Below are 17609 nucleotides of genomic sequence, written 5' to 3'. Positions count from 1 at the left end.
TCAGAGCAATTTTATTACTCGGGATTGTTGTAGAAAATTAGGATTTTTTGAATATCAACGCCCGTCTTGTTCCACCGTTAAGGGTATTGGAGGATCGTCTAAGCCCATTACAGGCTCCATACAGACCGAAATTTACTCTCGTTTCAATCGAGCAATAAATTATAACATTACTTCATTGATTGTGAATAAAGTTACAGAGCGCTTACCTACCGCCAAAGTTGATGTACCTTCATTGTCATATTTGAATGACTTACCGTTGGCGGATGAGTCATATGGAGAACCAGGAGAAATTGACATGTTGCTAGGAGCCCAGCTCTTCCCGCATCTCCTGTTGTCAAAAAGGGTTCAAGACCCTTTTCAGAGGCATAATCTGCATGCTTTAGAAACAGTTCTAGGATACGTTATTTTGGGATCAGCACCAACTCGGGTTGAGGATAATGTTAGCGTATCTTGTTGTGCCATGCTAGAAGAACCAGATGATATTTGTCTCAAAAGATTTTGGGAATTAGAAGAGGTAAACGTACCGTCTATTAAAGGTCCTGAAGATCGTGAATGTGAGGAAATATATCAAAGAACAACCACAAGAGATCCTGAAAATGGAAGATATATAGTAACTTTGCCATTTAAAGGGGATGTTTCAACCCTTGGGGATTCATTTGCAATGGCAAAGAAACGTTTTTTATGTCTTGAACGTAAATTGGAAGCCTCTCCAAAATTAAGAGAAGCTTATAATAATATTATCAATGAATATTTAGAGAAGGATTATTTGACTCTCAGCACTTCAAATGAAGGAAATGAGATGCCTTCATACATAATTCCGCACCATGGAGTTGTACGAGAGGATAAAATCACGACCAGTTTGAGAATAGTCCTGGACGCTAGCGCAAAAACAAGCACTTCCGTGTCATTGAATAATATTTTATATAGTGGGGAAAATTTACAGGGAAATTTATTTAATATAATTATGAATTTTCGTGTATTCCCAATAGCTCTTTCAGCTGATATACGCAAAATGTTTTTGTGTATAGGAGTGAAAGATAGTGATCGGAGATATCAACGAATCTTGTATCGCTTCTCGCCCAGCGAAGATATTAAAACTTATGAGTTTAACCGCGTTTGTTTTGGTCTTACATCCAGCCCATTTCAAGCTTTACGCACTATCAGGCAATTGGCCTCCGATGAAGGAGAAGCTTTTCCTGAGGCTAAGAAAATTATTGAAGAATTTTTATATATGGATGATTTTGTATATAGTATGGAAACTGAAGAGGGTGCAAAGGAAACGTCCTCTCAGTTAATCGCATTATTGAAGACTGGCCAATTTGACCTTGTCAAGTGGACCAGCAATTCGCAAAATGTTCTGGAATCTATTCCAGATTCGCATCGCTTATCAGCGATAAAGGAATTTGATGAAGTAAGCATGCATAAAATATTGGGCTTATACTGGTCACCAAATTCCGATTTATTCTCGTTCGTCACTTCTACACCTAAAACAGGTTGTACAAAACGAAATATATTGTCTTGTGTCGCAAAAATATGGGATATTATGGGCTTCATCGCGCCTGTCGTTTTATATGCCAAGCTTTTAATTAAACAATTATGGCTACACAAATGCGATTGGGATGATGAGCCTCCCGACGATATTGTAAGGATATGGACGCAATTCTGTGAGGAACTTTCCTCACTGAATAGAATACAAATTCCGCGTCATACTGGCATCACGTCCAGTAGCATCGTAACCATTGTTGGTTTCGCAGATGCCAGCGAAAAGGCATATGGAGGTATAGTGTATTTCCATGTCCAAAATCATGAAGCAATTTCAGTACATGTTGCTTGTGCAAAATCGAAGGTTTCTCCTGTGAAAATTGTTTCTCTCGCACGATTAGAACTTTGCGCTGCATTAATACTTGCCAAATTAATGCATAACGTAATAGAAACCTTAGAAAAACGCTTGAAAATTGAAAATATATACGCATTTACTGATTCCACTGTAGCACTTTGTTGGATTCAGTCTTCTCCGCACCGTTGGGGGACATTCGTGGCTAATAGAGTTGCTAAAATTCAATCTGAATTATCAGCTACCTGTTTTAATCATATCGCAGGCACAGATAATCCCGCTGATTGTCTGTCACGAGGGCTTACCCCCAATCAAATTTTAGATCACCCGCTATGGTTTCATGGCCCACCGTGGATGAAATTTAGGCCTGAACGGTGGCCCATTACCACATTTGATGTCAACATGGTCACAGAACCACCCGAACAGAAGTCTATTTCGTTAGTAATGACTTCTGGTTTAGAAGAATATGATATTCTAACCCTGTCAAAACGCTTTTCCTCGTGGAATAAATTATTACGATGTTTGGTTTACGTATTTCGTTTTCTTAAGGTGTTGCCATATCGAAAATATATACGTGGGTCAGATTTAGAGTTCGTTGAGCTTAAAATATTGCGCGAAATACAACGAGCGTACTTTCCCGGGGAATTGATAAATCTACAACAAGGAAAGACGTGTAAACCCGTATTTCAACGTTTGAGACCGTTCTTGAATGACGGAATCATAAGGTTGGGAGGTCGTTTAGTTAATTCGGATTTAAATTATGATCAAAAGCACCCCATAGTTCTCCCGCGAAAGGATCACGTTTTAAATTTGTTGGTTGATCATTATCATAAAATTCATTGTCACTCGGGTCCCGCATTATTAATGTCTATTTTGAGGCAAAAATATTGGATACTGTCAGCCCGTAGTTTAATTCGAAATCGAGTACATAAATGCAATTCGTGTTTTCGGCTACGCCCTAAAACAATTGCACCTTTAATGGCGGATCATAGAGATTGTCGTGTCATTCAGTCTATAAAACCATTTACGCATGTGGGTATAGACTTTGCCGGGCCTTTAAGGGTAACCGTATCACGTGGACGTGGAATTCGTTCTCAAAAGGCGTATATTTGCTTATTCGTGTGTTTGACGACAAGAGCTATACACCTTGAATTGGCGTCAAGTTTGAGCACCGAATGTTTTCTGAACGCATTCAAACGATTTCTTTCTAGGCGTGGTCCTGTGTCAAATTTATACTCAGACAACGGAACTAACTTTGTAGGAGCCAAGAGAAAATTGAATGAATTGCACGCATTTTCGTCATCTTCACATTTTGGTGAAGAATTCGCAAGTATTTTGGCTAATAATAGAATAAGCTGGCATTTGAATGCGCCAATAGCACCCCACTTTGGAGGAAATTGGGAATCCAATATTAAAAGTATGAAGACTCATCTTTTTCGGGTAATAGGAGATCAGATTCTATCGTTTGAAGAGGCAACTACAGTACTTGCACAAGTAGAAACCATTCTGAATACGAGGCCATTGTGTAGAACGCTCTCTTCAGACCCCTCCGAGCCCCTTGCGTTAACGCCAGCTCACTTCTTGACGACAACTCCCTTAAAACACCTGCCCGCCATGGAAATCCAGAAGGATAGTTTAAACCTTCTGTCGCGTCATGATTTACTCGATAAATTAATTCAATCATTCTGGAAGCGATGGAGATTAGATTACTTGCATACTTTGCAAGTACGTCCAAAATGGAATACTCCTACTAATCCAGTAAAGGTCGGCTTAGTAGTAATAGTGGGAACTGAAAACGCCCCACCATTACATTGGCCGTTAGCTATTATTGATGAAGTTTTCCCCGCAAAAGATGGAGTAATTCGTGTTGCTCGTGTCAGAACAGTGCTGGGATCTTATATTCGCCCAGTAATACGGCTATACCCTTTGCCAACTCAATAGTAGTCTAGTAGCATTAGGTTTAGTCAATGTAGGTTAGGAAATTTAGGATAACTGTAGGTTATGTTAATTTGTTTATATGATAAATGCCATGACAATGCGGTTTTAAAAGGGGTGATTTCGCACCCTTTCAAGGCGGGGGGGATAGTTGCGCGTGAGGTTTAAAATTGAATAGCCTTAAATGTGTACCCTTCACCCCCCTTTGCCCCTTGTCCCCTTTCCTTGATCCGGGCCCAGAGACAAGGAGTATTGTTATCAGTTGTTATCGTTGCATCTTACCCGCGAACATTTTCGTGTCATATTGAAACCCGCATATGTTGAACTCGGCCGTGACTATTTTGGAGCACACATCGTCCAGTGAAACGTTTTTACCCGCCGCAGTGAATTTCACTGTCTTGTTTTGTTTTGTGTTAAGTGTTAATGTTAATTGTATGCAAACTGATAAGAGAGCAGAACCAGCGGCTTAAGGAGAACGAGACCGGGGTAAGTCTTTTGGCCTTTCCTACTCATTTTCCTCTTGCAAAACACTAAGGCAATTCAATTCGTTTTTATTTGTCTTAGTCTATATCGCATCCGCATTACCGCAACCCCCCGCACAATTGCGTACGAAAGAGTTCCGCACAATCACAATATTTTAATTGGCTGCCAATTTAATGAATGATTGCAATATTCTTACCGAACTAAATGCTATCTAGATAGTGTCTTGGATCAATATATCCATTTTTATTGTAATGTGCGACATCCATTGACTTTTCTGGGATGAATTTTAATTTTTGTAATTACTTATGAGTAAAACCTCAAATTGTAGTATTTAATGATTGAAGACAGTATAAGTGACTTTGTTTTCAATGATTAAATATTTTACTTTGAGATTATACTCATTAATAAAAAAAAGGAAGACAAACATTCCCTGGTTATGAATAAAATAACGATATTTGGAAATCTTAACACCACAGTCAGCAAAAAATATTGCCTGTGACGTGATGGAGGACTTAGCCAGCCGAGGAATTATTTTATTTTTATTTTTTTATTTAATATTTGTATGTTTTTTACAATAAATATACAATTATACATATTATACAGTGTTATCAAGGTAAATAATAATATCTTTTCCTCACCATAAAGAGACAAGGCTCTTGTGTTTGGTGAGTGAATCCTAGCTCCATTATATGGAATCATGTAAGTAAGTAAATAATATATTTGCAAAACCAAAGGGATAAGTAAGAAATAGGCAAGATTTATCAATAATACAGTTTCAAGATTTGAAGGAAATAATAATAAGAGTAAGATATGGACTTTTATAGTAGTTTTAGGTAATTTTTTAATTTTATTTTAAATTCCTGAATATCTTCAATATTTTTTAGATATAATGGAAGGATGTTAAAATATGTTATACCTAGATAGAGATAGGTATTTTGTGTGTGCTTTGTATTAAGTTTTGGGAATTAATTTTTATTTTCTTTTTATTAATTTTTAATTGAACGCACGACGCTTGGGTGGGACCCAAACGCGATGCCAACTCAGCCACTGACCATTTACTGGCGAAAGTAAATGGTTTTTCCACATAGTAATTATAAAATTTATAATAGTAATAATAATAATAATATTTGGAGGATTTTTATAGCGCCGTTTTTGTTCAAAATCACCTCAAGGGCGCTGTGCTAGTACCTATATCTAAACCCATAAAACACGTACATATATACAATGTTCCCGTACCCACTGCATAATTCACATTGTAAACCATAGCAAACTTTGCCGTTATTAAAATAAAATAATATTTGAAAATCTTGCAAAGTGATAACTTTCCCAGTTGAATCTAATTTAACTTGTTGAATCTGGTTGATAACTTTCCCAGTTTAATCTAAATAAACTAGTTGAATCTAGTTGATAACTTTCTCAATTGAATCTAATTGAACTAGCTGAATCTAGTTGATAACTTTCTCAATTGAATCTAATTGAACTAGCTGAATCTAGTTGATAACTTTCTCAATTGAATCTAATTGAACTAGTTGATAACTTTCCCAGTAGAATCTAACTGAACTAATTGAATCTAGTTGACAACTTTCCTAGTTGAATCTAATTGAACTTGTTGAATCTAGTTGATAACTTTCCCAGTTTAATCAAATTCAACTTGTTGAATCTGGTTGATAACTTTTCCAGTTTAATCTAAATAAACTAGTTGAATCTAGTTGATAACTTTCTCAGTTGAATCTAATTTAACTAGCTGAAGCTAGTTGATAATTTTTCCAGTTGAATCTAGAACTAATTGAATCTAGTTGACAACTTTCCTAGTTGAATCTAATTGAACTAGTTGAATCTAGTTGATAACTTTCCCAGTTAAATTGGACTAATTAATGCACGCTTCTAAGCGTCAATATCATATTATATTTACTGCGACTGGTTCATCGCAAAACGTGTCCAAAAATATATATTTATTTTCCTTGGATTTGTCCGGAGTGACTAACTGAACCAACCACCTTCACCCCGAATTTTTTGATAGAATTTTGGTTGGTAGTCGTTTTGCCAGCGTCGTAAGCAGTTCTTAAAGCCACCGTATTTGGGATTTATCTATAAAATAGAGCTATTCATTCGGTCTTATAGTCTGAGCCTAGTCACTCCTTTCAAGAATCTCAATTCAGCCAAGACACTTAGAGCGTACCATCTCGTTGTGTATCAAGATATATTAATACTTTCAAAATCAAGACATGTTTTGACAACATAAACTGTAAACTATATTTGAGATTTCTATTAGTTAATATATAACTATGCACCTTTCCTTAAAGCTCCGTAGTAAGCGTTCAAAGATGGTTTGAAAGGGATATATGTAAATACGAATGATAGATGGAGCGCGCTAATATTAAATAAAACGATAATAATTAAGGCAGTGCACTACGTCGTGTAATATTTTAAATTGAGCCGCTATCAATAACAACCCTTACGTAGATGGCGATAAGGTTTAAATTCCCGCTTAACACCATCCGCCTGTTTTGATTTATGCAAGAAAAAAACATGGCCAAAAAGTGCCTTTTATTTTTCGTGGATGTTTAGGCTAAAAAAAATATATATATTTTTTTATTATTTTATAAATAACTTAATTTACCACATTATACAATAAAATCATAACCGAAAATGGGTTTGTAAGTAGGAGATTTTAAACTTTAAAGCAGTTTTTATAGGCCTTTACATTATTTTTTTTCTGGGCTTATAAAAAGACTTATCTAAAAAATACTCGATTATTTCAAAGGATAAGATGTATTCTACTCGCAATATTTAATTAAAGGATCCGAAACTATTCTAGGCGACCAAATTTTCAAACCAAAAACACATGATTTTGTATTACTACGTATGGCATCGCCTTAAGCGAAAAAGGTGAAAATATTTAATAAAATACGGCCCATTTGAAATAGAGAAAGAATCTCTCGTCAAATGCTTAAGTTGCATTGAAAAATACACTGTGATTTTTTTCATGCCTATACCATATGAAATAACAGAACAAAACGTGTTTTAAATAATTTTCGGAACTTACTTTGCGATTTTTTTCTGTCGAAGGAATTTCATATAATAGAAGTTTCAGAATTACAAATATTTAGATATTATCATCAAAACTAACATTTTTATTAGAACTTCAAACTTAGAGTTGACAAAAACTTGTTAAAATCGGTAAAAAATTTGGTATGCGCGGGCTTAAGAATCTACTAATAACCTCAGTATACTTACTGTATATTGCTCAGATAAAGGTTCGTAAGCACGCTCATCATCTTTATTACACCCAATTGAAATATTAGTTAGTAGAAATAAAACTATAAATATTGTTGCCAATCAGATTACGCGACTGTCGTGGCTTCCTCAGGGTAGTATAATACTCTACTGGTCTTTATCAGTATAAAAATTAAAGAGATGTTTGAAAAATAAAAGTGATGTTAAAAAAATAAAAGTGATGTTTACAAAAAATAAAAGTCATGTTGTCTTTTATATAGTTTTTATTTAAATTGTGACATCACATAACAAAGGATCTGTTTCATGCGGAAATATGTATATTAAAGTTATGGAGTGCTAATGCAAAAAATAATCAAAATGCTATTAGGTTCTCGCTATTTTACGAATAAAGAACACAATAAAACCTTTTCTCACTAGATTAACGATTTGAAAATTATGTTATCAAGCGTCCAATCCACTAATCAACAATTTCATCAACAGCTAGCATGATCGCTTTTTAAAATATTATTATGTAGAAACAATAAAGATATTAGGTGTATATGATATATAGTTGAAGTACACGTAAATAAAACACGTCCTTCAAAGCTAAGCTTTCCGATAGTTTACCAAATTAATCTAATCTTTGTCAGAAATATGATTTAAACTTAAAATTTGTAATCGGAGCATTTCTTGAGACATATAAATATCCAGATTATCCAAGATATTCCAGCTTAGGAATCCCTTAACGTGACGCCATCCAGAATTGATCTGCACCCTTCCCTCCTTTGTGAACCACCGACCGCCCCCTCGAGGAGGCGGAGGAACTCCACGTGACGGGAGACAAAGGCATATCTGGGAATCATTACGCTTACCGGAAATCATCCCAATTATAGAACCTATTATGTAATAAATAAACGTGGTTTGCTCAAATGTTGTTTATGTCTTTTTAGTGAATGAAAATCAATTTATTAAATTACAGAGAAAAAAATAATGGCGCCTTAATGAATCGAAATTGAAATCATAACTAAAAGGTAAATTTCGCGAAAGTATTATCTTCATATGTGTTGAGTGTTTTTGTGTGTGTGTATTACTGTTGTGTGGATAATTAGGAAGCTCTAGTGATAATCCGATATAGATAATTATACATTTATTAGACAGAATACAAGGATTCCGGGTCTTGACTAGTTAGCAGTTTGGATGTAAGAGAGATCGAACTACCTATTCAAAGTCAGCCTGTTGTTATCCCAAAATATGCTTTCATATAAGTGTGTAAAAACTGTTTCTATTAGAAAAGAAAAGTTCTATATTTTTAACTTTTATTATTACATTATTATGTACAAAAACAGTCAAGAGAAGAAAAAAAGTTTATTGTTTTAACGAATATTTTAGAAGAATGTTTAATTAAATGCGTTATGGTGCAACAACCTGATTATAAAATAAATTATCTAGCAGTTAGGTTATGTGTTATTTCACCACATCATTCATCAATCGAATCTTTCTTTTTAATACAAAATAGTGAAAAATACAAATAAATTTACAAGGCCTCTTTTAAAATTGATAACAAAATTTTTTCAATGTATTCGTGCCGCAAGGCGTTGATAATAATACAGAGTTTCAGGACGTCGCACAGGTGTATCTTTGTTTCCTCAAAATAAATATTTATTCTTTTCTGAGGCTAAGTTACATCAGCGAACGAAGATACCAACGGGGATGGGAAATAGGTTAGGTTAGTTCGTAACTAAAAAAGACCAAGTTCTATCAAACATGTCAATGTATTTTGGACTGTACGGCACAAATGAATATTGTGATTTTCCCAAGGTAAGGTTACAGTTAGGTTAGGTGAGGTTAGGTCGCGGTCGCAAATACTAACAGGGTCTGGTTAGGCTAGGTTAGATTCGTATCTAAAACACACGGTACTGAAAATATTACAGAGTTTCTGAAACGTTTACCTATAACCTTGTTACTTATAAACAAATATTGTTACTTTCCCGTGTGGTGAACGCAACATCAAAAAGGAGTTAGTTATTATTTTATAAGCGGAGTACTTTCTAATGGAGAGGGTAATACCCTATACAACCTCAATACTCCGCTTCTGCCGCACCTTAACTACCTATCTATTCTTTCCCTACCCCATTTATCCCCATTCAGACAACATTTTGTTAATAAAACCTTAACACAATATCTTTATATAAGTACGAAGTGTTGGTTCGAAAGAAAGTCAAAGTCCATATTAACAAACTTATCTGATAAAATTCTTAAAATTGCCTAAAAATTGCACGGTGGGTGGAGCGCTTGCCTACCACTTGGACTGGTCGAGTTTCATATTGGCTAAATGACATACTCCCGTTTAAACACACGTTAAACTTAGTGAAACGGTATGTACAAAGTATTATAAATCTGTAACGAGGTTTATCTAGAACACTCCAGACGTAATGCCAAGCAGTCGGCGTTCCTACGTTCCTACCTACGGCCTACGAGTACTTGCCACTGAGCGAACTACCTACGTCAATACATTGCGAGTTTCACTAGGTACATTTCGCGCATTCGCTAAAGAATCTAGACAATCACCTAGGCATAATTCCAGCACCATCAAAACTACCAGAAGTATCCAGTTTGAACGAGTAACCTCCAGTTTACCAGTGGTCTCGCGTAGTTACTACCGCCGTTGGCTGGACTATATAAATAGGCCCAACGTAGCGAGAAGTCAGTCAGTCGTTAGTCAGCCAAAAATCTACCAGTCTCGCGAGTGACAAACGGCGCACCTCGCGCCCCACGCACGACGATACACCCGGCTTTGCACGGTTCATCCATGGACTCCCACGGGATCATCACAGCGCCCTGACTCCAGCATTCCTGGCCAGCGCTACACCGGATCATCGCAGCACCCTGGTTCTAGCACATCTGACCAGCGCTAAATTCACGCACCTAGACCCTGCGGCATCCTCGCCGGCCTATGCATCTCCCGCATAACCGCCCACCAGGTCCACCGCACCTTCGGCTTTTCTGTTAGCACTAGAGCACCCGGAAGACCAATGGTCTTCACCAGTACCTGACACCTCCACGAGTCCGGTCACCAGCAGCGGCGTTGACCAACACTTCACCGCCTGCATACGGAATCTACATCACCGGTCCCGAAGTCAACTCATATACTACATCCTGACTCAATAGAAACATTGTGACCTTAACAACCTCTTTCATTGCGTGTCTCCTCACCAGATCCCCAAAAATCTTGGGTTTGTAGCTTAAAATTTTTTAACAAAAACATGTTATTACGGGTAGGTATCTTATCAATTGTGATTCTCATTGAATTGCAGAAACGGAATGACCCAACTTATTTTCGGCACATGTTAATATGGTGTCCAGATATTGTGATTTTAAAGATATTTTAATGCAATATACACAAAGAAACGGGGTACTAAACTAAAGTGCTAACTTAGTAGGGGTAGCGGTAGGGTAAGGGGTAAGGGGTAGCGCCCTTGAGGTGATTTCTCACAAAAACGGCGCTATATAAATTAGCCAAATATTATATGATTGACTTTCACAACCTCCCTGTGTCACGATATTTAAGAAATATGAGACTTTGATTAGGTAGTCTTTCATTAGTCTGATTAACCATCTCGCTGTTTCCCGGTGGCGAAGTACTATTTTAGCTAGACTGTTTGGCATTCGTCTGTCCGTAAATATGTTTTTAAAATCCGTTTCTGTTTTCTAAAATATGCTGCATCCACTTTATTATTCAAACATTGACTAGGTGACTAACTTTGGCCAGGTGGCTAACTTTGACTAAGTGGCTAAGTATGAAATATTTTATAATTTATAATTCAGAAGCTAGTAATTTAAATATGTACTTACAAATCAAACGATTTCAGTGGAAATTATAACTACGGTTTATTAAATGAGAAAAAAACAAAAAAATGCTTTTTTGACGCGAGGTCTACTGTTCACAGAACTACAAGTGTAGAAGTGCCCCAATAAAATCTGCAGTAGACAATATTTGACTATACCGTATCATCATTTATCTTCGTTGGCTATTTCTAGAATTTTTGAAAAAGATTTCCTGTTTTCTTCCGCTCAAGCTCCACACTACTTAATTAAATGAAAAATGAATTTGATTCCCAGCCGACACGAACTTGCCAAAAAAGAAAGTCGATGAAGCACAGAAATACTTTCACTTTGATGAACAAGATTATTGGAATGATGTCTGGCCGCGGTTTATCGGATTATCAGTTCGTCTGGTAGAATAACTTGGATAATTTATTTTCTATACGGAGACTCCAAAAAATAACTAGATTCTAATAAAAACCTGATAGCATATCCCTAGTAGGCACCTTCCAAGTATTGGCTTTATGTATTATTCATATATTTATAAATTCAATAATTGTGGAGGTATCAAGTTTTTATTTTTTTAACAACAAATCCAAAAGTTTAAGTGACGGTAGGTACTTGATGAAAATATATGATATTATTTTGATAACACGTTTAATGTTGATTGATTGTTGAATTTTTATTTGACTAATCTCTATTTCAACTGTTAATGTGACTTCTCATTTCGAGGGTTCCTACATTATAGTAATTTATTTATTTGTAAGAAACACCAGCTTTTATATTACAAAGATAAATAAGGAGGTTAAGTTTTGTAAATGTGATACGTTTTTCGAAATATACAAAATAAAAATCGTAATATATTTGTTCTTCTGGCAAAACGTAATAACAAATAACGATTGTGCACTAGTAGGAATTCGTTGCATTGTTTCTTTTTTAACGAAGAAAGTTTAAGATGTCTTTTTGTGCTAAAGGTAAGGCTTTCAACTCGAACTTAGGAGATTGCGGGTTCAGGCGTGCATAATAATATTATTTGTGTTATTTTGCAATCTATTAATTTAAAATAATATATAGTATACTTGTGCAAGTCCCAGAGCGTAAGATACTCTCAGTATCTTTGATTTTTTGGATTTTATGGATTATTTCATAATCCTCTAACTAGCTAGGGCTTATAACAATACCCTTTCATGTGTCTGACTTACTAGTACTACGGCTCATTTGGCCTTATTACTATCACCATCTGATGGTTGTATTTACTTGATTGATTTTATGTTACATCAATGTGTTTAAAAATTCTCAACTGGACAAAAAACCTTATTACTCTTAGTATCACCCTGGTGTACGACCACCATTTAGAATTGAAACGTTGCTTGAAATAGCTTTAGTCTAGTTTGGTTACCAGATCCAAATAACCAGGTACTTCCCCATCTTCCCCTCCCCACTACCTTCAGCGTCACAAAATACCCCAATTGGTATTGTATTCAAATAAAAAAAAACTGTTATTGAGTAACTTTTTCTGAATTTCCTTTGACAATGTTTGAAAATGTTTGATTTTCCCATTGCAACACAAGTTTTGGCCTCGTTAAAATTGTAAAAAATATCCTTTTGAAAAACGCTATTCCTGCAATTGGAAAAAGAGGCAATTTCAATTAATTTTAAAACCAAAAACAGCTAGCCAACAAAACGGACATAAAAATTATTGTGTTCATCGTACTCTGCTGGCTAAAACAGCATTCCATAAATCAACGCCTTTGTTAAAAAATATTGGAAAACGAGCGATAAATATGATAAATTGTTGATCTCTCGGTGATACGAGTACAATAAACTTTTCAGAATGAAACTATTCCACACAATTACTGTGATTTTTCAAATACTATTCTTACAACTTTATCTCACTTTACATTTGACGTCGTTACGAAATGCATTTTATAGATTGATATTGAACATTACCTGAATATTAATGGCTCATCAGCGTTTTAAAATTTGTTTAAATTGGGTTGTTTGTTTAGCTATTGATAAAGCCATCTAGCATAATGCTCAATCATTAATCAACACATTACAAAGAAAGCTGGCCGACCGAGAATTGGCAGTTGACGAATACCATATTATTCACACTTAAATGTAAACAAACCAAATTAATCTAATTGCTGATTTGTTGAGAGCATTAACAGATAACGGGGACTAAAATAATAGAGTGCTCTCTCAGTAATCCGCCAGATGATTGACAACTACTATAATCCGCCGTTATTTTACTAGCAATAATTCAAATGTGTCACTGTGACAAACGTAAAAAGGCAAATGTGGTGCAAAAATTGACATGAATTAAAACAATGAAAACAGGTCGAATTTAAATTATTATATAATAATCGTAATAAATGAATGATATGTGTAGCGCCGTTTTAGTGAACAATAGCAAATTGAAGAAGATGTATGATTTTAAAACACTCTTATTATTATAACTGGCATATTATTATGAAACCAAACAAGTTACGAATTCCTCAGAATTATTAAAATAGATGTTTTACAAGCGACTCTCCTTATCTCAAAAAACAACATTTCAGAAGGTTGAATAAATTTTAATAAAAATAATGATTTTTTTTATATTTTCGTTGCCTAGTTTCATTCTGCAGAACGGCGCGCACGTTATGGCCCAAAATGAATTACGATGCTATCAGGCGCGCTACCGTTTTGAAGAGTCCCAAAAATTCCGTAAAAAACGGTTATTTTTACTAAAGGCTTAATTTGGCCCATCCTGTCAAGTCCCGCAGCCTTCCCCTCACAATCTGATAAAGGACGAGCAGAGAGATAAAAAAGGAACAAATAATGAAATTCTATTTCTTTTTGTGTCTTCATCAAAAACCTCGCCTGTTTGTATCGTTTCAATTTCAAGAGAATCCTTTTTCGTATTTTTCAGAATTTTTTTCCTTATTACAGGGCTCACTTTTGTATATTGGAAAGTAATATGGTCCTGCCACCGAGAGATCGGTTACAATATCTCTTTATATTACATACGTCGTTTATTAGAGAGAAAGAAATGTTTTTTTTAAAATTGTTTATGGTATTTTTAAATTCATATCTATCTGATTTTCACTTTAAACTTCTTCCTTTGGGGTTTTTTGAAATCACGTTTACCACAAAAAGCTAACATTGAAGAAAAAATCACCAATTTGAGGTGGTCATTTGAACGATATCATTTTTACAACTTAATGTCATCAATTTTACACCTTCAAATAAACCTAACGTGAAAAGAGAGCCCATTTTAATTTCTAACAAAATGGCAGTCGATTCATATTATGAGACAGGACGACGACGAAAACCACGACGAAATTCACGGTGCGTTCAAACGATGGTACGTTAAGATCGGAAATTGGTCAAATAATAAGTAACAATGATTCCGCGTTCTTCAGGTGTGTATCGCTCCACTGCTTGGTGTTAACTAATTCTCTATCTGTCTACAACAAATGTCAAAGAACAATGACATTGGACGCAATTTGCAAAAATTATGTGGACATTCTCATTATGACATTACTTTTTTTGGGTTGATTTTTTATACTTATCCTGTCTTCATATATATATATTTTTTTATATTTTCGTCTTCTTCATGTTTACTTGCTATATTTCGAGGTTGTTTTTAAACTTGTTTATATCCGTGGATTTTTAATTTCATATTAATTTTGTGCATGGAATTTATCTTTTTATCGTTTATCGTTTTTCTCTCCAAAAGATGCAACTTTGGAACGTTCAGTCGATGTGAGTAGTTTGTCTTTGTAGTTTAGGTGTGTTAGTCAGTAAAGTTCTAATTTTTCTTTAAAGTTGAGTACAGCTTTTCTGAAAAATGTTTAATAACACTGAAAACACTAAACATTAAAAAAAATCTTTTGACGCTGTACTTGTAGGTATTGCTTCATGTCGGTGTTTGAGGCAGATCCCCATCCAATATTCTATACGTAATTGGCTAAGCGCATGGTAGACTTTATACAAAATTTAACTAATATTAATAATAAGCATCTTTCTAAAGAAGTAAATGAGGTCTAGTTTTTTGTAATGCTGTTTATGTGTGAAGGTTTTCGTCAATTTAAATGCCAAATTATTTGATGCGAAAAACTTAGGCTTCGAGCGAATGAACGAAGAAAGGAGTGAAAGGAGAATATATGAGGTAAATGTGAATGAATGTGAAACAGTCGGGGAGGCCCGAGGAGTACGTGGCCGATAAAGTGAATCAGGTACTTGAGTCGGACCATGTCAAGAGTCAGAATAATAGAAGAAATGTATGAGACGATGTATGAATGTGACCGAGGCAAGGAGTGTGTGAAATGAAATGGTATAAGCTTTTATAATTATAACGTATTTACTTACGCTGAGAAATGAGAGCTTAGAGATAATATGGTACCCAAGGGCCAAGGCGCAAGGCTTACTTCAGTGTATAATATCTACTGCTTAAGGCACCACGAAAGCACCAAAACTTTCACAAAAATATCCTGAATTTCATTTATGACTCTTATTTTCGGCAAGCTGTATAATATGCTTAACAATTCCATTTAACTGTTTTTACAGACTTTATATTTCATTTTATGTGTAATGATGGCTCCGTGTTCGAGGATTAAAGCTCTCGACTACGAATCCGCAGGGCGGGGGATGAAATTCCAGGGTAGTAAAATTTATTTAATTAATTTGTTAAATTTCAGAATAATGTATTCATTAAAATAATAAATTACATTATATTTGCGGCATGATCCAGGATGCATATATTCTTAGTAACGCCTTGGTAAACGACCACCATTAAGAATTGAAACATTCTTCGAAACGTTTTTAGCCGTGTTTGGTCAGTTTTCATTTTTTTAGCCATTATTAACAAACTAGCTAAATGATTTTTAATAAAATAAAATACTTTTTTGTTTTAAAACCACGATATTTATTAATTTAAGAACAGACCGGTTTCGCTTTACTTAAGCATCATCAGGGTACAAATTAATACTAAACAAGAAGTACATAATGTGTGTATATATATAACAAAATATAGAGGGAGACAACATGATACAAATATAAGCAACACAAAGACGGTCATAAAATACATTAACATAAGTGCACAAGTAATGGAAAAACCGCTAGGTAATTATGTAGACTAATGGGTTATATCAATAAATCGGGAGAAACAAAGCATCAACTGGCATGGTGGTAAGGAGGTAAGGAGAACTGGGATTTTTTTATGGGTTTATTGGAAACAGACCTAATATTGGACTATTTGATATGTCTAATTGATTATTAAGTATCTGACTTTTGGTTTATTTGAATTTTTACTTAATAATCAATTAGACATATCAAATAGTCCAATATTAGGTCTGTTTCCAATAAACCCATAAAAAAATCCCAGTTCTCCTTACCTCCTTACCACCATGCCAGTTGATGCTTTGTTTCTCCCGATTTATTGATATAACCCATTAGTCTACATAATTACCTAGCGGTTTTTCCATTACTTGTGCACTTATGTTAATGTATTTTATGACCGTCTTTGTGTTGCTTATATTTGTATCATGTTGTCTCCCTCTATATTTTGTTATATATATACACACATTATGTACTTCTTGTTTAGTATTAATTTGTACCCTGATGATGCTTAAGTAAAGCGAAACCGGTCGGTTCTTAAATTAATAAATATCGTGGTTTTAAAACAAAAAAGTATTTTATTTTATTAAATATGTCAAACCACAAAGTGATTGCTTTCTACAATAATATTAAATGATTTTTATTTATCTTATATTTGCATATGGCATATTTTTCCAAGTAACCGTATTTTTGTGATTCTTCATGTTTTTATTTACACTATTAACTTCGCTTTGACACTCCGTACAACGCACGTGAACTGTTCCCAACTATCAGGTAAGTTAATACCTACATACTTGAAAATTTATGGGAACGCCTGTAAATATTATTATATTCACAATTGATTTCATACACTTGCCCTTTTTTACTGCTTCATTATTTATCTGCTAGTTGAAAACGTTACAGCGTCACATGCGTTGTGTGAAGTGTCTGGATTGAGTATCTGAAGAAATATGTGACAAATAAAATATGCAGTCGTCATAAATTTCGTGAGAATTTAATAGAAAAATGTTTTTGTTCATCATTTTCAGTGACATGCGATTCATATTTTTAATATTTTAAAATTCTTATTTTTTTTTTTTAATCTCACTACGTAAATGACGTTACATTCCAGAAACTGTGTTAATTTTGTCACTAGAGAATATTTGCCGCATTACATAAATATTTTCTGTTTTTAACTTAATATTCACACCATATCCTCTCTTGTTGTTTTTGTAAC

At 34.7% G+C, this 17609-nt stretch overlaps 1 protein-coding gene across 1 annotated transcript in view; it reads left to right on the top strand.

The window, feature by feature from the left end:
- The window catches only part of Ac3 (Adenylate cyclase 3), a 321798-nt gene that overhangs the window by 114884 nt on the left and 189305 nt on the right, over window positions 1–17609 (top strand). The gene's annotated exons all lie outside the window — the stretch shown is intronic.

Source organism: Hesperophylax consimilis, chromosome 4, assembly GCF_061612785.1.
Source record: "Hesperophylax consimilis isolate HC1 chromosome 4, BYU_Hcon_1.0, whole genome shotgun sequence".
NCBI classification, from domain to species: Eukaryota; Metazoa; Arthropoda; class Insecta; order Trichoptera; family Limnephilidae; genus Hesperophylax; species Hesperophylax consimilis.
This window is presented reverse-complemented; position numbering and strand designations above follow the sequence as displayed.